Raw genomic sequence first — 22,814 nt, 5'->3', positions numbered from 1 at the left:
CCCAGGAACCCTCTCTTCCTCCAAAAAAACCACAACTTAAATCACTTAAACTTTCTGGGAGGGTTTAAATTTGGTCAGACTTGCATTCTCAGAATTATAAAGCACAAAGGATTAAATAGGACCTTTGAATCCAGTTCTCAAATCTTCCTCAAGGTTTCTGCCAAGAGACTGTGCCATCTCTCTGTGGGACGGAATGCTCACCACCCTCCATGGCAGAACATTTAATTTTGGTCAGCTTGGGTTTAAATCAGGGACTTGGCACAAACTCTGAATGAGGGTCCCCTCTTCCTTATGGCCACTCATGTCTGCCTGTGGATCTTTTGTCTCAGACGGTCCTCATTTATTCGTGTTATGTTTGGATATGTTTTCAGTTTCTGCTTCTCTAAACAGACAATGGTTTCTTTTGCCTTCTTCAAAGTGGAGTGCCAACATGTTGGAATGAGCAAAGCAAGGGACCTTTCATATTCCTATTCAATCCTAAGAAAGCTTAATTGCAGAGCTGGGCATGGTGGCTCATGCTTGTAATCCCAGCACTTTGGGAGGCCAAGGCAGGTGGATCACAAGGTCAGGAGATTGAGACCATCCTGGCTAACACGGTGAAACTCCATCTCTACTAAAAACACAAAAAATTAGCCGGACATGGTGGCACACACCTGTAGTCCCAGCTATTCAGGAGGCTGAGGCAGGAGAATCGCTTGAAACCAAGAGGCGGAGGTTGCAGTGAGCCAAGATCGCGCCACTGCACTCCATGCACTCCAGCCTGGCGACAGAGTGAGACTCCATCTCAAAAAGAAAGAAGGAAGAAAGAAGGAAAGAACAAAAGAAGGAAAGCATAATTGCAAGAGAAAGACATGTTCAGGTCTTCAAGTCTATCATTTCAGAGTAGACTCCCCCTCCCCACAAGTTGATTCCTCGTGGTTAAACTGTGTTATGGCCATCTGGATGCTGATGCTTCATAATTGGGAATTTTTTATAGCTTTAATTATTTCCTCTGTTCTCTTTTCTTTTTTATATACAATGAATCATTCTGGTCCTGAGAGAAAAGATAAAAAGATTTTTGAAAGTTATGGCTGTAATTTCAATAGAAGGAGATGGGGCTTTGAGGAATATGAGCATTTGTTGTATTTTCTGAGTCCATTTTTCATCCCCACTGGTTAATGAAGATGTTATTTCTCTCTCACATTTTGGTTGTTAATTTCTGACAAGTTTTTCTTTTAGTTATGGCTGGTAATGTTCCTCTCAGTTCATTCCTCTTTTGTCTACCTTATGAAATATTCAGTTCTTCCTGACAGGATGAGGTTTGATTCACCCCAGCTATGATTAATTGTGCCAGTATTTTGGGACCTAATTTATGTGTATATGATTCTGCTAGTGTTTCCATTTTCTTTTCTCATTATCAATTTTTTCCCCATCTTTTTTCCTGAAATTAGTACTGAATTAGCTTGCCTCTGATTACAGTCTTGGATGCATCCCAAAGAATATTGTTGGACAGCTCCCATTATCATTTCATTCCATGAATTTTTTTTTTTTTTTTTTTTTTGCAATAAAGCTTTGTTAATCCTCTGTGAACCCTTATTTCCATTTGCTCAGTCATCTTTGATTGGAAACTGCACCAGACCATGGTCAAATGCCATGACAGTCACTCACACATTTTCTTCTACTGCCTGCCAAGTCAACTTCTTTTTAAAAAGTCAGAATTCTGGGGATTAAAAATAAAATCCATGCCTGTGTTGAGGGACTGATGCAGTCTAAGAGGTTCTTCCTCCCTTTCAATTGTTCATCTATTTATCACTCTAAAGTGGGTATCTGCTGAAGGCCATTAACCGATTAGTACCCTTTTGTCAGGCCTCTTTCTCTTGAAAGTCTTGCCTGTTTTAAAGAGAGATCCCTTCAGAATAGCACCCCTTTTGACCCAGGTCTACAGCTGTTTAGCCATCAGTCTCCACTAGTAGGTCTTTCCAATAACTGCATCAGTCTGAGATAGCAGGTGGGGCCCCAGGTGAGGTTGCTTTAGAATGGAGGTTTCTCTCATCCAGCACCAGCTAAGGTACCTTCGCTCAGGTCAGCCTGGGGTCTGCGTTTTGCTTCTCAGGTTCTTCTTTCTGACAATTCCATGCCTCCCTCTGCTTGCACATACCTGCATGCCCTGTCCTGCCAAGCACACATCTACATACAACATACTGCTACATACATGTTACACCCCAGCCCACCTGTCCACACATGAAACACACACCTACACTTCCCACAGAGCCTCTGGAGCCTCTGCCTCCCAGGAGATGCTGTTTCCTGCTTTAGGGACATCCATACAAGGGTTCTGGGCCATTGCTAACAAAAGATCCTCCCACAACTAACAAAGGCTTGGCTACCCCAAATCCTCCAGTAGAACAGAGTGCTCAGACTTTTTTGACCAAGTTCCCTCTACTATCCTTGATCTGCCAAGGTGAGCATGGAAATGGTGCCGCTCTAGTGAGAAACAATTTTACTCACTTTAACTGCATCCCAACTCCCAGAACCCTTGGCCATGTAATTCTCACATCATCTCTTCCTCTCACAGATAAAGCAATAATATTCCATCCCTCTTAAAAGGAAGACCCAGAAACCCAATTCCTGACTGCTTAATCTGTGTGTGAAGACACACTTGGGATTCTCATCAGTTTTGAGTGTGCCTGGAAGGGCGGCTGTCCCTCAGTCTCACAGCTTGGCTCTAAGGCCCAGATGCTCATCTACTGCTCTGCCCAAGCACTGATTGGGTGCTGAGAGGGTGGTCCAACAATATGAATCTTGGCTGAGCAGTGGTATGGGCCCAGCTGTCTGGCCTTGTGGCCTCTGGTGATGGGCCCTCAATGCCACACCCTTGGGAGTGGTTGGAGCCATCTCTTGGCTGTGTGGGGGGGGCTACAGCAGTCTCCATGAAGGGACTCCTTGTTAGGATGACAACAGGCAGCCGCCACAGAGTGCCTTCCCTGAGGAACATTTCAGGCCAGTGACAAGAGGAATGGACAAATGAGGAAAGAGCAGAACTAGCCTTTACCTCCTATGGGCAGTGCCCAGCAAGTACCCTGTGCAGAGTTGCCAAACCAGCCCTGAAGGTATCCTCACCAAAGCCCCTTTGTTGACCCAGGAGCTTTTTTATAATCCTAAGCTGTCATGAAGTGTCTTAAAGGAACACTCTTCCACAGAACTCCCAGGGCAAAGCAGCCCGGGTCTGTCACATTATATCCTCACACTTTCCAGTCAGCTGTTCAACAGCTGGAGAACAGCACCATTCTTGTCTCCCTTTTGCTCCATGGGTAATGTTTGACCAGCTGCCCTTGGGCCAGTTCAGCCTGGAGCAGAGTGCTTCTTCCCAGAGGGTTCTTCCAGCCTCTGAGCAAAAGGCACAGTTGCTGAGAAAGAAGAGGAAAGTGCAGCATCAAGGAAGGCCACTGAACTCCAGCATTTGGCATTGATAATAAAACAACTGGAGCCCAGGGTTCTCAAAGAATGCTTTTATTATTTGTTCTTTAAGTCTGATACATCCTCTAGGGTATGTTGATTTTTTTCCCCTGGCCTCATTTATTTTACTTCTCTGACCTTCTTTATCTTTGTAGAAATTTCTTTAAGACTTAGACCTCAACAACCCGCACTTTTTTTTCTTTTTTTTTTTTTGGATTTGGTTTTTCTCATGTTGATGACATCAGGCTAGGTTTAGATATAAACCTTTCTGAAACACTGTAGGCCTGGCTTATCTCTACCAGAACTTTGTGCAAACTAGATTCCCTTCCTCTAATGCCAGGACCAATTTCCTCCATCGAATCTCCATTCTATTTATTTATTTATTTGGAGACAAGATCTCACTCTGTCACCCAGGCTGAAGTGCACTGGCACAATCTGGGCTCACTGCAACCTCCACATCCCAGACTCAAGTGATCCTCCCACCTCAGCCTCCCGAGTAGTTGGGACTACAGGTGTGCCCCACTACATTCAGCTATTTTGTGTGTGTGTGTGTGTGTGTGTGTGTGTGTGTGTGTGTGTGTATTTTTAGTAGAGACAGGGTCTCACCATGTTGCCCAGGCTGATCTCAAACTCCTGAGCTCAAGTGATCCACTCACCTCGGCCTCTCAAAATGCTAGGATTACAAGCATGAGCCACTGTGCCCTGCCTTCATTCTCTTCATTTATTGATGGGATCTGTGCTTGGCAAGTGGTTTTGGCTTGGGATTTGGATCAGATTTTGGTTTTACAGGCTGAGTAGTGATTCAACGATTTCAGTTCTTTAGACAATCCTAAGAGCTGGGCTCTATTCTGTGCTGCCTCTAGCCAGCTCTGAGCACCTTGGATATGCTACTCCATGTATGAGCCTTAGTCACACCTCCTGCAAAAGGGGAGGAGAGTTTCCTGGGTGCGGGAAGGGAGTCAGGCACCACTAGCGACTTACAAAGTGATTTTACGGTGCACCAGACAAGGACACATGGAGTGACATGCCCCTTTCAACTTCCTTTTCCATCCCTCTGATCATCCTAATGGAGAAAGTCTTGGCATGGGTATGGTGTTTCTTTAACACCTCTCAAACACTTATTATCCAAAAACAAGAAAGCAGGCTTTAGATTTTAGCAAGAGTGAGTGTTATTTTTTTCATCAAAAGTTGTCCTCTATTCATTGCATATATCCAATTTCCCATGTATCGTACTGATTGTTTTACAAATGAACACGCTGAAGGTTTTAAAAAAGTGAATCAATAATAGTACAGATAATAAACCCATATGGCAAAAATTCGTCAAGGTGGTTGGTGTGTGAACAGCAGAAGTTCAGAAAACACTGGGCTGTGCGGCACCAAAGGTCCCTCCCAGTTCTAAGCATCTAAACTCCTGATTGATAAAATTGTCTATCTTTATAATCACAGTTGTCACAAAGGGGCCAAATCTTCCCTTTCCATCAGCTCCCTGGAAGCCAAGGAAGCCACAGCAGAGACAGCTCTATCCCCAGGAGCCCAGTCCTTAGCACTGAGGACTCATCCAGCCTTCGGAAACAAGCTGTCTTCTCTCTCGCAGGGGATGATGATGCTGACCTCTTCAACCAGTCTCCTCTATCAATAGTCAGCAGTGTTTCTAATTCAAAGGGTTTCCAGTCGTTTTTGTTCTTTAATAATGTTAATATGAGCTGCCAACTATCCCTGCCCCACATCTGGCTAATTCTCCATTAAGAGTAGAGTAAGTTTAAATTTGGAATAAAGAAAATCAATTATTCAGAATAGCTAATTTCACCTGAGCCATTTTCTTAAGAAATTGCTTAAAGAAGAGCCTAAAACTTGTTCTTAATTCATGACATACAAATATCCCTCAGAAGCCTCCATGGAGATGGGGCTGGAAGGTTCTCCCAGGAAGTTCCAGCCTCAGCACCCAAGGCCAACCTCGACTGGGGATGGAAGACCTGACACACTCAGTGCCTGCCCTCTGGGGAAAGGCTGGGGTAATCTCCACGCAGAGGGAGCCCAGGCCAGGAGGCAGAGCAGGAGGAGCCACCCTTCCCTAAGCCACCACTCCCAGGGACTGTGTGGGATTCACTTCGACTTCACCTGGAAGCCAGCCAGATAGCACTGGAGGCTCTGGGGGCTCAGCCGGGGAGGACTCCTCTTGCTAAAGGTCTAGAGAGCGGATCTTGCCTGACTCACTGCCTCGGGGTGACAATGACAAGCCTAGCGCAGCATCTCCAGGCCCTCCAGGTTATAGGGCCGAAACCACGGGTATGACAGGCTGCAGGCAACACACAGCCTCTAGCTTTCTATAGCAGAAACACCCTCTTCTTTCCCAACCAGGAAAGCACGTGCAGTGAGAGGGGGAAGGTGTTACAGGAAACAATTTTGAACCCTTACCATTTGTAAGAGAAGTAAATTATTCACAAACCTAGTTTCTTTGTTGTCAGCAACAATTTTCTTGTGGCTTACCTCCTGACCGATGATGACTCTGTTTCTAGAGTTAGTGTCTTTGGGAAAGTTGGTGTCATGGGCATGTTCAGCAAATCACCAAGCGGGGACTGGTTGAATGTGGAGGCCTGAGGGTCATAGGAAAAGAAGGACAGGTGCTCCAAAACAAAGAGACACAGCTTCAGGGCTGACCCTGCTGTGGAGGTCAAGGGGCTTGGCAACAGGGTTGACTCTCTTCCTTCCTAATATCACAGGGAATGGCCCAGCACCTACGATACTGTGCTATTGGATCACTATCCTTGTTGCACTGCATTCCCATCTGAAGCTAAAGCTCTCCAGCTGTCCTGTCTCTGACATGACTTTCTTGGTCCACAAAGGAGTGACCCCAAATGGTGAATCTTACTAGATCCTAGGACCACAGGATTTGGACTAGTGTGTCCGTCAAGTGTCTACGCCTACTGCCAGGACCATGACCCCAGGTCTGCCATCTAACTCCAGACTCTGCTCAGCTGGCTCTATGCATGAGCCTGAGACTGGGCATGCATTCAGTGGACTTACAGGTACCAAGCCCCCATAGGGTGTAGGACCTGGGTCATGTGGTAGCATTCAGAGTTCAATGCAACACACGTGCATGAGGAAAAATTCATTCCACTGGGAATTCATTCCCACAGCAGTAAGGCATGTGGGAAGCATGCAGACCTCCAGGTGGAGGTGGGAGCAGTCAAAGAAGGTGTGCTAGAACCAAATGTGCTTGCCAGCCCTGGATTGACAGCCCCTTTCTTTAGAAGGAGTGCCTGATTCTACTCTAGTAGTATACTCTCTCCCACTTTCAGTTCTCGCGACTCAGTGAGGCTCATACCCTTCCCATTCTACCTCAAACACTTGGCCCCATCCCAACCTATCACCCCAGTCATAACCATTAGCCACATGACCCAAACCAGCCTACTGAGCCTCTCCCTGCAGCCTTTTGCTGGCACTGTGAAGACGTGTACTGTCTGCATTTCAAATCTCAACATCTGGGTAGCTGTCTTGGCCACCACCTTAGGGGCCTGCCTAAGCATGAGCCTTATTGAGAAGACAGCAGAGCCAAGGGAGGGGAGAGTCCAGGTCCTCGTGTTGCCTGAGCACTTGGATCCAGCAGTGTCAGAAAGTATGTACTTTTTCAGTTTTGTGAAGTAATAAATTTCCTTTTCCTTTAAGCTGTTTTGGGTTGAATTTCCATCACTTGCAACTCTATAAAGACTGAGCCCTACAGGCTGGGCAAGAAACTGACAAATGAAGAGGGAGGAAGGAGGAAGAAAGGACATCTTGAAGATGTGCAGGTAAAGATGGGGAGGCCAGCATCAGCCTGAGCATGGTTGGAGAACAGCACACTGTCCAGTCATCACTGGTGAGTTTAACCTGATTGTGGGTGAGGAAGGGGTGGAGACGGATAAGGCTGGGGAAGTGGGCAGGGGACATGGGAGTCATGACTCTCATCCCACAGGGGCTGAGGAGCCCTAGACCACATGCTGGAGGATGGGACTATACCCCATCATCTTCTCATTCCAAGTTCCCTACCTAGCACACTACTCAGTGCATATTTCCTATGCAAAAGCTGAATTATGAACGGAAAGTTGCAAAGCAGCATGAGGACAAGACCAGATGTGCAGTTTAGAAAGCTCTCTCTGGCAGCTGAGTGGAGGCTGGCTCAGGGGAGGTCAGGCGGGATGCCGGGAGGCTACTGAGAGGGTAGAGGAGATGACAAAGGCCCAAAAGAGGCCCTGTGGCCACTTCCCTGACCTGTTCCATTTGGGATGTCTTTAAAATTTTTGCTCTAAAAACTTGGAAGGAAAATAAGTACTCGAGAAGTGGAATAAAAAATAGCTAAACATAATCATCATTTCAGGTACAGCGATCTATGGTGTTTCCAGCCCGCTCACAAACATTAGCTCATCACCACCTTGAGAGGCAGTTATTATCCACATTTTAGAGATGTGGAAACCAAAGTTCAGAAGTGCTGAGGAACTTGCCTGTGACCGTGGCACCATTAATATGGAGGCTTGGGGCAGAACAGTTCTATAGTATCATGCCATCCGGGTTTCCCTGGTGGCTTCTAAAGGCCATCAACCACTCCTCACTCCCTGCAGTTCCGTAAGTGCTCCGGCCTTCCGCGGGGGACCTGGGGGCTGAGACCTCTCACACTGCCCGCGTGCCCCTGTCTCCATTGCCGGTAGTGCCTCCATCTGCCCAATCTCTCCCTCCCAGCTGGCCTTCTGCTCCCCTCTGCCCACCAACACAAAGCCCTGGTGAGACACCAGGTGGGCAGGTCAGCTGTTTCTGGCTGATTCAAATAGAAAGAGATCACGAACAACACTTGGCTTCTCTCCAGGCCGCAGAGCCACATGCCCTGGAGTCTGAGCTGAGCTGCCGGGCTTCCTTGCCATGCACAACAAGGCAGGGCCCTCCACCCCTGGAGATTCTGTCTGGGTGCCAGCAAGCACCACGAGAGGCCAGTTTCTTCAGAGATGAGTTCCTAAGTATGCCAGGAGCTGAGCTCTGGAAAGCACCCCAGAAGTGATGCAAAAGCCTTACCCACTGGCTACCCAAGTCAGACAACCAAGAGAAAAGCTAACAAAGTGACTGTCTCCCTCAAACGGAATCAGGGGCTCTGAGCTTAAGAGGGGCAGACAGCAATGCCAGCTCCGCCTGGTATGAAGGCAGAGGGAGGGCTTAGCAATGACTGCAGAGATAGAGGCCCACACTCTATAAATAGCCCATCGGGTAACTACAATCATGAACATGGCCCACACATTGGGAATGCTCCTCCTGATAATTCTCAAGAAGAAAGAGGCACGTGTCTCCCCATTAGCAGTGATCTCTGTGCTTCCTGGTAAGAAGTGGAGAGTCACTGCCCACCCACGAGGCTGTCAATGCAGGAGTCTTGCCGGTCATCCAGGCCAGCCTGCTGCCTCCAGGAGCCAAAGGACCCACCATCCCAATGCTGCTCACAGACTTTGAGGGGGTTGGGGGATGGCAGAGTAGTGGATAATGTTTTTAGAATCTGTTGCCAATATTTCAAGTGAATATTTTATTTCAAAACCCAAAATTTGTTTTCCATTATGTCTTCTATTTAAAAAGGGGGGATACATGTGCACATCGTGTAGGTTTGTTCCATAGGTATACGTGTGTCATGGTGGTTTGCTGCACCTATTGACCCATCCTCTAAGTTCTCTCCTCTCACCCTCCACCCCCTAATAGTCCCTGGTGTTTGCTTTACCCTCGCTGTGTCCATGTGTTCTCAACGTTCAATTGCCACTTATAAGTGAGAACATGCAGTGTTTGGCTTTCTGTCCCTATGTTAGTTTGCTAAGGATGTTGGCTTTCAGCTTCATCCATGTCCCCACAAAGGACATGATCTCATTCCTTTTTATGGCTGCATAGTATTCCACGAAAAACCCAAATTTTGAGATTACGTTAAAGAATATCCAAAGATCTGTCTGTTTGCTCCTGCAATCATCCTGTGGCTGCAGGCCCACCCAGCCACCCTGGTGAACACAGTCTGTCCAACTCTGCTGATGTTTAAGTTTCCACCAAGAACCAACCCAAGGAAGCAGTTGAATTTCTGCTTATGTCAACACTTTTGTGGAGACGAGGATTCCCCATTCTCCTTTCTCAGTCTCTCCTTGCCAACCTGAGTGACAAACTACTGCCCCATGACCTCATAATAGGATTACTCCACCAAAACTAGAACCTGAAGTTGAGTGGAAGAGAGACCACGTCTTGTTCACATTTATTTTTTTGTTCTCCAACCCACACTGGAGATCCCTCCATTGCCCTAAACCCCACACCCACTTCCCTTCTTAAAGCCATCACAGGACATGCCATCTGACCCCACCTGCTAACACAGATGCATGGCCAGGGCCCTCTGGCTCATGGCACTACTGTACAAACCCTGCTTCTCTAGAATGGCAGCAAGGTTTGGGGTTAAATCAAACTAAGGAGAAGACCATCAACTAGGTGCAGGACAGACAGCTCAAAGACACTTGTAAATTAGCAACAGCATGTAACAAGTCCCCACAGCCGTATTTCCCCAATAAATATATACACTATTACTGCTGAGATGCAGACTAGGTAAAAAGACAATTACTGTTGTCAGCTATTAGAATGCTGATGAATCCAGCAGGAATCCCCAAACCATCTGGGTCATACATATTTGTCAGATACACACTAGAAGAGTTTTCTCTTACTTGGGGAAAGGGTGGGGTGAATTCAGTTCAAAGGCCAGTCTAAATTACAAATCCTTAATAGCACTCAGAGCAGCAAGATGTTCAGGCCACAAAGAGCGCAAGGGAATCAGCACACAGAGGAATCGTTGCCTGCCCCTACTCACTCTGAAGCCTGCTCCCATATACTCTCACTCTTGCTCTCTTCCCTCCCTCCCTCCTTTTTCTCTCTTGTGCATGATCTCTCAATCTCTGTCACAGCACAGGTAGTTAAAATGGCATAATTCTAACTTAATGGCTCTAGTTTAAGAGTTTATGCTGAGATAGAAAATTTCAGGTGATGTATCAAACATCTAGAAATGTCACTGTGTGAATTGTGGCTAAAACATGAGCCATGCCTGGTTCATGAGATATTCCCCAGTCCATCCCTGTCCCTGTCTACAGTATCTCAAATTGATCATTCAGTCATTCATTCACTTGGCAAACCTCTACTGGGTTTTCTTGGGATGCCAGGCTCTGTGCTAGACAAAGGATACCAGGAAAAATAAGGTGTATTCCCTGCCTCGTGGGATGCCCAGTCTGGTGGGGGAGGCATACAGGAATATTCTCTTACAGTGTTCTGTGATAAGTGCATGATGTGGGGAGGGGGAAGTACTAAGGTATTCACCCTTCATTATAATTTATGGAAAGACATTGAAGGAGCTTAAGCAGAGAGTGACATGATCACTCATGTAATTGAGTAAATTGGATGTCAAGAAAGCACTGTTCTGTCCACGATATTGTTAGTTGGATTGTCATTCAACTGGCAGCCCCCATTCTAGCTTTGCTTTATTTATTGGAAATCTGTGATGTGTAATGTGACAGGTTGGTCATAAAAATGTCTAATCACTACATGTGAAATAGCCATGTCTTTCAGCTTTGCATGAAAATGGCAAATTCTGCTTAATGTTCCTGGACTCCTTTACAGTCTGATTAATTGTGCTAGATTCAAATTACAAGAAATAGAAGAGGCAATGGGAGGGAGAATTAAGACTGTTCACAAAGGGCCTCTCCCTCGAATGGGAATTATCTTTCAAATGTGCTTACGAGAGTCTGGGTTAACCACGCTGAGGCTGCTGCTCCATGAGGTGTCCTGGAGACCCCTGAGCAGACACATAATCAGCTTCCTCCTGGAGAGGCAAAACAGTTACCCGGAACACAGGCATCCTTTGTCAATTTGTTGTGAGAGGTTGTCCCTTATTCTCAGGCATCAGGTGAGGCTCAGAACAAACAGAATGTACCAGAGGGAAAACAAAGAGGTAGGACCAGAAAGTCAAGAAATGTACAGCAAAAAGGATCACCTCCACCGGGGAGCAAGAGCAGATGCAAGTAACAGGGGCAGAGGGAAGGGCAATTTGACCACCCCCGTGTCACCACATGAAAACACGGCATCCTGTGCTTCCTATGAAGCTATCTGGCTACCACATGGCTCCATTTGAGAGCCTCTGGATGAGGGAGAGATTAAAAATGGCCCTTGTTTGGGGGCTAGAACAACCCAGTAGAACATAATGCCATTTACAGTGTTAGAAAGACTGAGGGAAGAGCAGCGCCCGTTTGGACATAACATGGTAGAGGAGACTCTTGGATATCCCAGCAGAGAGATCTAAGGACAAAGGGAAGCTACGTGTTTGCAGTGAGTGAAGAGACTAGGCTGGAAGCAAGTTTAGGAGTCATCAGTGTCTAGATAGTATTTAGAGTCCCAAGATTGGCTGAGATCACCCAGGGATCCCTGGAACATGAAGTGCAATACACTCAATAAATAAAAGCAATAATAATGATAGTAAATGACAAATAATGAATATGGTCATTATTGTTATAATGGTGAAGAAGGAGAACAACAGCCTCACATCTACTTGGTTTGTCTCTGGAAACTGAATCCACTTCGAGCCAGGTGCTGGGAGTTCCAGAGCCTGCTGTTCTTTCCCTCACTCCAGTGGCTGGGGACCTCACCTGCCCAACACCTCACTCCCTCACCCCAGGTGCCCTCCCTGCCTAGAGCATCAGCCAAATTGACTCATCTATTGCTCAGATTATGAAAGGTACCCCCCTGCCTAGACACAGGGGCACACATGCAATAAAAGCAAGAAAGCAGCAATCCTATAAATAAGTGATGATCTCTTCGTTAGGTCCTGAGCTGTAATCATTACCCGACTGCACTCAGGTTCCCTGAGCTGCAGCTGGCTTAAAAGGTCATTATCCGATATTGTTTTAGTGACAAGGTATTCTTATGGCTTCCCTCTAGCCTACGCTTTTCTAATCTCTACTACATTATGAAGCCGAGACCTTTCTCAGGATGTGGTAACCCATGGTGAAGGGCTCACAGGCTACCCACTCCAGGGTCCTGAGGGGCACCCAAGGTATTAGAGAGACAGTAGCCAGCCTGGTATAAGGGACCAAGCAAGGGCTAGAAAGACAAGAGGAAGCTTTGGGACTCCACTGTACTTCTTATGCCATATAAACAAGGCAAGCTGCTCAACTTCTGTGAGCCTCAATTTTCACATACAGTATAAAAACAGGCAGGCATGGCTAAGAGGGAGCAGATACTAAGTACTTACTCTGTACTGGAAACTTGGTGATTTGTACTTCATTTAACCCTCACAACACTATGTGCAGTAGGTATTTTGTCCCTGTTGTATTGACAGAACTTCTGAGTCTATTCAGCCTGTGGCTGGGTTTTCAGAGGCTGGGTTGTCCAAGCATGTCACAGTTGATAATCAGGCTGTGCTGCCAATCTGGGGCAGCATTAGATAATGCCGGGATTCATGGTACTGGTCCCTGTCCAGGGTCCAGGAGGATTCAGAATTTGTTGTGTCTGGCTGGGTCCCTGGGAAAAGAATCAGTGCTGTCCTGGCCTTTCTAAGTGGGCTTCTGAATATTCCCCAGTTGGTGCCAGGGAAACTCCCCTTTGGGAACTAGGGCTACTTCCTGCTTTGCTCTGCTATCTAGGGCTAGAGGATGGTATCCTCTCCCTTTGTTCGTGCCCTGATTAAATATACTCAGAGTGGGGAGGCTGGGGTCTATGCCTTCCTAACAACCCCACCCTGACCTTATGAACTCTGCCTGGGGTGTCTTCCTTGCTCAGATTAGATGGCCAAAGGCCATGATCATTAGGTCTAGATGTGGGCCGAAGTTCTCATGCCTCCCTCTGGACTGTTGGTTCCCCTCAGGAAGGCCTGAGCTCACCTTATCTCCCACATAGACCCAGCTCACTCTCTCAACATCCACTGCAACTGATCCATCTATGCCAACCATCCAAAAGCAGACCCAAGCACTAATAACTCTCTTAAATAACGTTAACTGATTTGCCTGCCTATATGCTCTTTCTTTGTGCTCTGTAAAACGCACAGACCCAGTGCTCACAGCCCTAGAATGGCTTCAGGATAGCCTTGCATGTGTGTCCCATGAGTTAAATAGAATGCTTACCCAAGATCTGCTGCGCTTGTCCCCACACCTGTTTGCCAGCTGTATTTGTCATTATAAAACGTAATTTAATTAAATATTAATAAACCAATAAAGTATGCATGTAAAAAGAAAGAGCTGCGGCTTCTATGACAATAAATTGAATGCTTTGGAAAAACCCAACAAATGCAAGTTGCTAAAAAAAAAAAAAAAAAAGTATACTTTTGTATACGGTAAGACAAAGCTAAAAGATCAGAAACAAAATGTCATTAAAAATCTAGTAGAGTTGCACTCAAATTGCTTTAGAGTCTTGAAGTTCTCACTCCATTAAAAGAAGCTAGAGACGGAAATTGCAGAGGGTGTGTTTCAGATCACCAGAGTTGAATGGCCTCCAATCACTCAGCCAACCAAGGCATCACATCCCCTTGACCTCAGCGAGTGGTTCAGCAATGGACACAGGCTTAACCCTCCCAGGGTCCATCCAAGGGCTCTTCCTGGGAGTGCATGAACAAAAACTCTTGCTATTATTTCCCACTGAATTCCCCCTGGAAGGTGTAGTCCCAGGAAGCAGCCATTATGGTGAGGTCATGCAGAGTCTATTGAGAATGGCATCAGCCCAGAGACAGCAACCAACATGAGGCACAACAAGAAACCAGATCCACGGCACTGTTTAATTCTCCTGGTATGCTGTTAATAAATTCTCTATTTGCTTAAGTCAAGTGGGTTGGGCTTTCTATCACCTGCCTGGCTTTTTCTCCTCTAAAAACTCCCTTCCGGTTTTACTTCCTAGATTATTTCTCTTTCCACTCCTCTTCCTCCTCCACATCAAAATCATCATCATCATCAAAGCTAACACTATGTAACACCATGTAATCCTCTCAATAACCCTGTGAAGTATCACTGTGAGGAAACTGAGGCACAGAAATGTTAAGTGGCTTGCCCAAGGCCACAAAACTTGTAAGAGGCAGAGATAAGATTTGAATCCAATTACTCTTGTCTCAGGTAAGAGCTTATCAGGCCCTTCAGGCCTAGAGCCTCAAATGCACCAAGCGGCAATGGTACAGGATGGCAGTGGGCACAGCACGACAGCAAGGCCCACTGCATGGATTCATTATTTTCCCATCAGGAGGTCCCTATTGTGCCTTGTGCAAATGTCTATTATTGCATAAGCCACAAGTGTATCATATCCACTGTTTGTCAGCCTTTTTTCCCATTATGTGGTGCACAACTTGAAGCCAGGATGTCATATTTTTTTCCTGTCTGTATCTCCAGAACCTGATACATAGTAGGTCTCAATAAATGTCTACTGAACTGAACTGAGTCAGTCTCATACTCATTATTCCATTTCTCAAGGCCTCCAAGATCCTTTCCCTCTTCAAAGATCAGTTTCTCCATGGCCTCTCCCTGATGTGCCTGGAGATTAAGATCACCCCCTCCCCTGGCATAAGCACCTTACTTCCTCTCTCCCATCTCACCTTCCAAATCAATTTTCCTTCTTGGAAAAACATAAGATCCTCTGTATTCCTTGTAACCTTCATTGCGTATTACAGCAGCAACACTTAGGGGGTAGTTCATTTTCTCCAAACTACTCTGTGGTCATGAGGGTAAATTACCACCCACAGGGCAGTGGTGCCCCCGTCTATGGCCTTAGGGTCCAAACAGCTGAGCTTTACGCACAAGTGATTAACTGATAAAAAATGGTAAGAGCCTCCTCTCAGTTATGCATTTTAAGCTAAAATATAACTCTTTGATAGAGCAGCCAACCAGAGATCTTAAGTAGCATTAATCATGTCCACATTTAAAAATCTGATTCATAATTTAAGAACAAGAGGCAAAGAAAGATAAGCACTTAAGGACAATTGGGTATCTTTTCATTAAACCTTAACTCATCCATCAGTGACTCCTCTAACCCTAGTCTTCTCTGTGGCGGCGGTGGAATCAGAGTCCCTTCTTCAAATCTCCCTGAACTTCATGCTTAGAGGGCTTTACTTACTGTCCTCAGAGTATACCCTCTGCTGCTTCCAATTCTATCCCAATTCTCCCAGTTCCTTTTCCATTACAGACTGAAGAAACTGTTGGTTCCAGAGCCCAGGAGGTGAGAACCACAGCACACAACTCCCACAGCATCTCCCTCAATGACCTGGGAGACCAATCTACTCTCCAATTCCAAACTTGAAGTGAACTGCCAAGGGCGGCTAATAGGGGCTGAGGGAGATGGAGAATGGGAACCTCCATCCACATCATAAGTCAAATTGGAATACAATCTTGAACTCATTCAGTGTTTTTTCTCCAAGATTCCTCCCCATCCCACTTTCCATCACTAAGTTGAAGGTGGAGTCATGTCTGTCTTCTTACTTCTAATAGCCAGTCTACTGCTGAAGCCTGTTGCTTCCTCCTTCCCCAGGCCAAGTGCACCTCTCACTCCCTGTCACCTGCTTGCTCCTCTCACCTAGGCCCTCGGGCTGCTCACTGGAGCAGCCTCCTACTCGGCCCCTGCCCAGCTCCTACACGCTCCACTCCGTCTGCCCAGCATGTCCTGACTAACTGCACAGAGACCCACTGGGACAGCACCAACCCCTTTACTGAGCACAGTCCAAATGCTGGTTCCATCACCTGAGCAGTGGGGTGTTAGGTACGACATAGGCAGAAAATGAGAGGGAGAGTAAAACCTCCCCTAAATGAATAACTTAGAAAGACATCCACACATGGTGTTTTTGAAGAGATAATAAGGATCTCTGTCCACTAAAATCAACTGTAACTGAATTAAAGGCATTCCTAAGGCTCCAAGGAGGAATGTGCCCCACAAGAGGGATTGGCCCACACCTAGAGTATAAAAAGAAGCTTCTCAGAGGCAATTAGGCTGTGGCCCTCCCAACACTGCCACCCCCTCCCATCTATACAAACATATATTGCCCGTTCTCAGTGGAGGAGATTAGCCCCCAGGTATCTAGTGACACAATGGGCTGCTCAATGTGTTCAACAGCCACAGGCTGGCCCATGTAGCCCAGATTCCTACTTACCAAAGGCCTTCTGAGGTTGATTTTCTGCCCTTGTGGAGTTTTCGAAGAGATGTGTGGGCAAGAGGGTTATCTGCTCCCTTTAGCAGTTCTGCTCCCAGGGTGAGGAACGAACGGGGCCAGGCCCATATGTGAATCTCTGGGAGCCTAGGGTATGTGTCTCTGCCCCTGGAGAGATGGATCTGTCTTCCGCATGCTGATGAAAACAAATTTGTTTCATCAAAGTGAAGTGCCTTGGTAAATATTACTACATGTCCTGCAAAAACCTAGATAAACATCCTGCCAGCTGCCCAGAGTTCCTCCTTGGCATTGGAAACCTGAAAAAAACATCAGCAAGGGCTTTGGAGTGGACAGACCAGGCCCTATTCCCAGTTCTCCCTGTACCCCCACTCCAGCAGTGGCCAATGACTGAAGACACCTTCCCAGATGATCCTAGAACCTTAGGAATCTCACAGAGCTTAACCATCAGGAACAGGCAGCAGGCAGCAGGTACTGGGCATGAAAGAAGTGGGCACGGCCCGTGGACAGCTTTCTGGAGTCTTGAACCCTCTTAAGCCCACCTCTGAGAAGTAAACAGCCACACCAGTTCCAGCCAACAGCAGTCAGTACTCCTTGAGTGACTCTTTGTCACGTACAACTGCATTCGAAATTTCAAATTTTGAAAAAGTTAAACTTCTAAATCATTTTCACCATATCTTCCACATACATCTAGAAAGAGGAAATGACAAAGGAGGTAAACAGAAGCAGACGTCAGCTGCCGGTCCAGCTTTCCCAGCCTCTTGCTCACTGTCCAAGGCTGACCTTCCCTAGGACTCAGGCATCAGGACAGGGGCATCAGGACAGGGGCAGGCAGCCTCTGCTCACCCTTCACTCTGGCATGGGGCTGCCTTTCGTTCTGCCTTAGCTTAGGGTGACCCCCAGTCCTTTACCATTAACCATCTGCTCAGAGATTCCTTATTTTAAACAAGTCCCAATGAGAAGTCTCCTCCCACCTTTCTCCAGATAAATTAGCTTCTTAAATTCCCCTTCCTGAATGCATATATGATGTTGAACCATATGAATTTCCCAATATCCAACCGTTTTAACCTTTAAAAATGGCAATTTCAAATGGTTGAACCTAATAATACAAGCAAATATGAATAAGCAGTCTTAATTACTTGCTTTTTCATCCAAAAGGTAACGTATGAAACACTCCGTTTTGCATCTTGCTTGTTTGACTTAATTCATCTTGGCAATCTTTCCAGTCAGGTCATTGAGAGTTTCCTTTTTTTTTTTTTTAAACAGCTGCAGATTTCTTCCATTGTGTGGACGTTCCGTTTTATTTAACCAGTTCTATAATGATAGACATTTGGGCTGTTTCCAATCTTTTGCCATTATAAATAATGCTGCAAAGAATTATCTTGAACATAATTTTGTACAAGTATAAGAATATCTGTAAGATATATTCCTAGAAATGGGTTAACGGGTATATGTATTTGTAAATTTGATAGATATTGACAAAAGGTCCTCATTAAGAACTGTGCTAATTTACACTCCCACTAGTGATGTATGACAGTCCCCAAATCAGTGATTCCTAACATTTTCCTTTAGATCAGTATATTTCAATGTGCAGGTTGTGGTTCATTACTGAGACATGAAATCAGTTTCATGGGTTGCAATTAGTACTTTTCAATGAAATAAAATAAGATAGTTTCTAATAGAATCAAAGGAGAACAAAATAGAAAATATAACATTGATTTACATGTAGAAAGGGTAAGCATTGTTTTGGGAATTTTGTTTCAGATATATAGATATCTATCCAGAAAACACACACACACACTCACTCTCTCACACACACACACATATGCGCACACACACATACAAACGTGTGTGAGACAGGATCAAGATACCTATGTTTTACTATAGGTCACAGTCAAAAATTTTTGAAAACCAGTCTTAGATCTTGAACCTTTTTGAGAATCTGAGGAAAACTGTTGAAATTCTTCATGGAACATTCACTGACACACATAGCATCTCAGTTCCCTGACCTCTTGGAGGTCCATTCAGGGACTCCAGGTCTGGAGGATGCACTAGGAGGTGGATGTGAGCCACGCCGGAACAGACCCATGGACTGTATTCACCTCCCCTATGGTCAACCCAGGATGGCAGGGGATGGGTATTGCAAAAACATCTGCTCTGCTGAAGAAACAAACCATGCTACCCCCTGACATATTGCCTCCCTCTTTTTCACAGCCATGATGAGATTGTCTCCCCCTTGCCGCAATATTTTGTTCTTATGGAAAGCAAGTAGAAAAGGGTTTCAGAAAAGCAAAAGCAGGAAAATGTTTCAGAGAGATAAAATAATTCATTTCCCTCCTTCAGGTTCACTGATGCCTTTTTACTCTGAGTCTGTGGCTTAGTAGAGAAACAGAACTATTAAGAGAAAGAGAGAAAAGGGGAGGCAGGGGGAGAGGGCAAAAACAGAATGAGAGGGAATTGTCAGTCAGGCCTGAGACAAGGTTTAGAAAAGGCCAAGGACAGCAGGAGAGCAGAGGGGGCTTGCAGAGGCAGGAATGTGTGTGCACAGGTATCCAGACAGACAGAAGGCAAGCTGCCTCTTGAGGGAAGAAAACAGGCCAGCCTCTTTCCAAAGTCAAGACACTTCCAAATGGCCTGGAATGAGATCCCTGGCCTTTGGGAACCTTCTCCTGACATTAGGATGGCTGAGCATGTTTCAGAACCCATAAAACAGGGGATGAAAAGAAAGGAGGTGAATAGAACCCCACACAAAAGCCATGAACTGCAGTGGTGACTCGGAAGAGAGGCTGGTGGAGGCACATAAAACATACAAAGGCCCCGTGCTAGGGAGCAGGGCTGTGGCTGAACCATCGTCTCTGTTGTTCTTAGATGACAGAGGACAGGATGCGCTACTTTCCTGAGAGCATTTTTCCAATGAGAGAGCCATCATCCTGACACCAGCAGGGATGCTGTAGATTTCCCACCCCTCTGTCCCACCCCTCTGTCCCTGAACCCCACCATCACCAGCCTACCTGATGAAAATTACTGTGTGGCTGTGAAGAGGATGTAGCCAAGTTTCCCAGTTTTATTATCTGCTTTAACTCCCCAGGAGCCAGGGCTAGAAAGCAGTCTGGGGCATAGGAAGCTGGACAGAACAGGATGCCAGCACGGCAGGCCTGGCCTTCCTGAGCTCCACTTTGTACATGAAACTGGGTATGACGATGCAACACCAGCAAGAAAGAAGGAGCCGTGCTTTGCAGGCTATACCACCTCTTCTATTTCCAGGCTTTGTGGTGAAAGAGCAAATGAAAAAATGCTGAGTTTCTTTCTAAAAACTTGTTCCAAGAGCCCTGAAGTAATAGCTACCATTCCCCCAAACCAAGTATCCTAAAAGACTGTTAAGTCTTTAAAAACCTAGCACCAATATTGATTCTGCTTTTACCTAATTTCTTCCTTCTTTTGTTCCAGGTGGTGCTTGCTGCCACTTAAGGGGACTGGGTTTAAAAGAAAGTGCACATGAGGCTATTGATTTACTCCTAAGAACTTTCTGCTCATGAAGTGAGCTTGTACCAGGTAGGCAGGAGCCCAGGTCATAGCCTCATGATCCCAGCCTCCCCGCAACCCCCCAGGTGGGAACTGCTAGGCACAGACAAGAGGGTCTCTTTTCACACATTTTTCCTGTTGAAATAGAGCTCTTTCTTAGAAGGGTAAAATATTCTAAAAGATTGAGTTGATGACTAATTATAAAAATGTAACAGCAAAGGTCAATTGCTATCCTTAAAAGTATGCAGTCTACAACACAAGAAAAATGCAAGTTAATCCTATTTCTTTTTTTCTTTTTTTTTTTTTTTTTTTTTTTTGAGACGGAGCATCGCTCTGTCACCAGGCGGGAGTGCAGTGACGCAGTCTTGGCTCACTGCAACCTCCACCTCCTGGGTTCAAGCCGTTCTCCTGCCTCAGCCTCCCGAGTAGCTGTGACTACAGGCATGCACCACCACGCCCAGTTAATTTTTGTATTTTTAGTAGAGATGGGGTTTCACCATGTTGGCCAGGATGGTCTTGATCTCTTTTTTTTTTTTTTTTTTTTGAGACAGAATCTCGCTCTGTCACCCAGGCTGGAGCGCAATGGCGCAATCTCGGCTCACTGCAAGCTCCGCCTCCCAGGTTCACGCCATTCTCCTGCCTCAGCCTCCCGAGTAGCTGGGACTACAGGCGCCCGCCACCATGCCCAGCTAATTTTTTTGTATTTTTAGGGGTTTCACTGTGTTAGCCAGGATGGTCTCGACCTCCGACCTTGTGATCCGCCCGCCTCAGCCTCCCAAAGTGCTGGGATTACAGGTGTAAGCCACCACACCCGGCCAGTTAATCCTATTTCTTAACTTAAACTCTGACTTCTACAAAAAAATTTCATTGGTTACGTACATAAGCAATTGCAGTATGATGCGAAACAGGTCAGTCCAGGCCAGCAGATATACAAGAACAATGAGAAGATGCACCTAACAGGGCCTTGGGGAGCACTGTTGCCAGGGCCAGCTTTAAAGAAACGTCTTTATTCCTTCCAGTAACTTACCAGTTAGCCAGGAAACCGCTGTGGCAGAACACAGAGGCAGCGTGCGCAGTGTATGCCCAGGCATGGGCGAAGATGAGAGAAGACACGTAGGAAAACCCAGGTGGCATGAGGCCATGAGTGCCAGGTCAAGGGAACCCACGATCCACCCCAGCTTCTGTCCAGGAAGCCCTGTAGCAAAGCCACACACACAGAGTTGTTTTCAGAAAAGCCATACCACTGAGGCTGGCCCCATATTCCACTGGGCCAAAGGGAAGAAAAACCAGCACCCACATATGCCTGTGTGGCTTTGAGTCAAGGTGACTGCCAGGTGTGGCACACAAGAAGCCCTGTGTGTGACACACAGTCTTTCTTACACTGGGCCCAACAAGGACAGCCCTGTGGGCTCCAGGAGGAGGAACGGGAGGGTCGTCAACAGTGCCGTGGGGTTGGAGGACACAGCAAAATGGATGTCTTGTTTCTAGGGCCCAAGGCCAGCCTTCAGCTTCTTGATCCCCAAACCCCAACAGCCACAGCAACGTGTCCAACCAGATCCTCTGAGCCACACAGCGACCAAGGCTGGAGCTTCCACCCCTGGGCAGTATTGGCTGCTGCTTGTTAGCAGCACTTTAATTAGTGCTTTATTTTAATTGACGATATATTTTAATTAGTGTTTCGATTTAATTAAAGTTTTACTCTAATTGGGTGTTTTTCTTTTTTTTTTTTTTTTTTTTTTTTTTGAGCTTACAAGATTTGAACAAAATAAGGAATCATAGCTTGTTCAGAAAAATAAATCCATGACCAAGCAGGTTTGTACCCCCAGGGAAAGAGTTGTGGTTAAGACATATGAAAGTCTGCTTCAGGGCCAGGCGCGGTGGCTCACGCCTGTAATCCCAGCACTTGAGGAGGCCGAGACGGGCAGATCATGAGGTCAGGAGATCGAGACCATCCTGGCTAACACGGTGAAACCCCATCTCTACTAAAAAAATACAAAAAACTAGCTGGGCGAGGTGGCAGGCGCCTGTAGTCCCAGCTACTCGGGAGGCTGAGGCAGGAGAATCGCATAAACCCGGGAGGCGGAGCTTGCAGTGAGCTGAGATCTGGTCACTGCACTCCAGCCTGGGCGACAGAGCGAGACTCCATCTCAAAAAAAAAAGAAAGTCTGTTTCAGGGCACCATGAAGACAGGCTAAGGACACCCATGCACCCATGGAGTACACTACCCTCTTTGAACCCAGTTCAAACTGCTCTTCCTGTCTCCCTGTCCCTCTCCATCATCCCCTACCAGCCCCAAACCTGCACCAACTGTTCCTGCCTCCAAAGAGCCGCCCAGCAAGCCAGGTGCTTCTCCCAGCCCTGAGCCCAGCGCTAGATACCCAGGGGGCTTTGCCCATGGGCCTCTCCATCCCCCTTCCCTCACCTATGATGCTTGGGAAGATCTGGGGATCTGAGAGCTGAGTACAGGGGCAGAGGAAGGCCAAGATCAATGTTCTCGGGAATCCCTGTGCAGCAAAGCCCCACCTGAAGGCCTTCATGGGAGGCTACTAAGTTCATGTGTTTCAGGGCTTCTCTTCACCCCTCCAAAATGAATACCCAAGCTTGACTGTGGGCAGAAGCTTGAGGACCATATAACACACAAGCTATTCTTTTTTTTCAATTTAAATTTTATTTTATTCTAAATTCCAGGATACATGTGAAGGACGTGCACGTT

General features: G+C 46.3%; 1 protein-coding gene across 5 annotated transcripts in view; it reads right to left on the bottom strand.

Moving 5' to 3' along the window:
* LOC105469899 (EPH receptor B1) overlaps positions 1-22,814 on the bottom strand; it is a 448,737-nt gene that overhangs the window by 359,067 nt on the left and 66,856 nt on the right. The window contains exon 1 of one of the 5 annotated variants that reach the window (XM_071090945.1): positions 16,565-17,061. The exons of the other annotated variants lie outside the window; for them this stretch is intronic. The gene's annotated coding sequence lies outside the window, so the exon portion shown is untranslated. Of the gene's footprint in view, positions 1-16,564; positions 17,062-22,814 lie in introns of those variants that run through there. 5 annotated transcript variants of the gene reach the window in all.

The sequence above is a fragment of the Macaca nemestrina genome, chromosome 2, assembly GCF_043159975.1.
Source record: "Macaca nemestrina isolate mMacNem1 chromosome 2, mMacNem.hap1, whole genome shotgun sequence".
Lineage (NCBI taxonomy): Eukaryota > Metazoa > Chordata > Mammalia > Primates > Cercopithecidae > Macaca > Macaca nemestrina.
The sequence above is the reverse complement of the archived record's forward strand: the minus strand, read 5'-3'. Positions and strand labels throughout refer to the sequence as shown.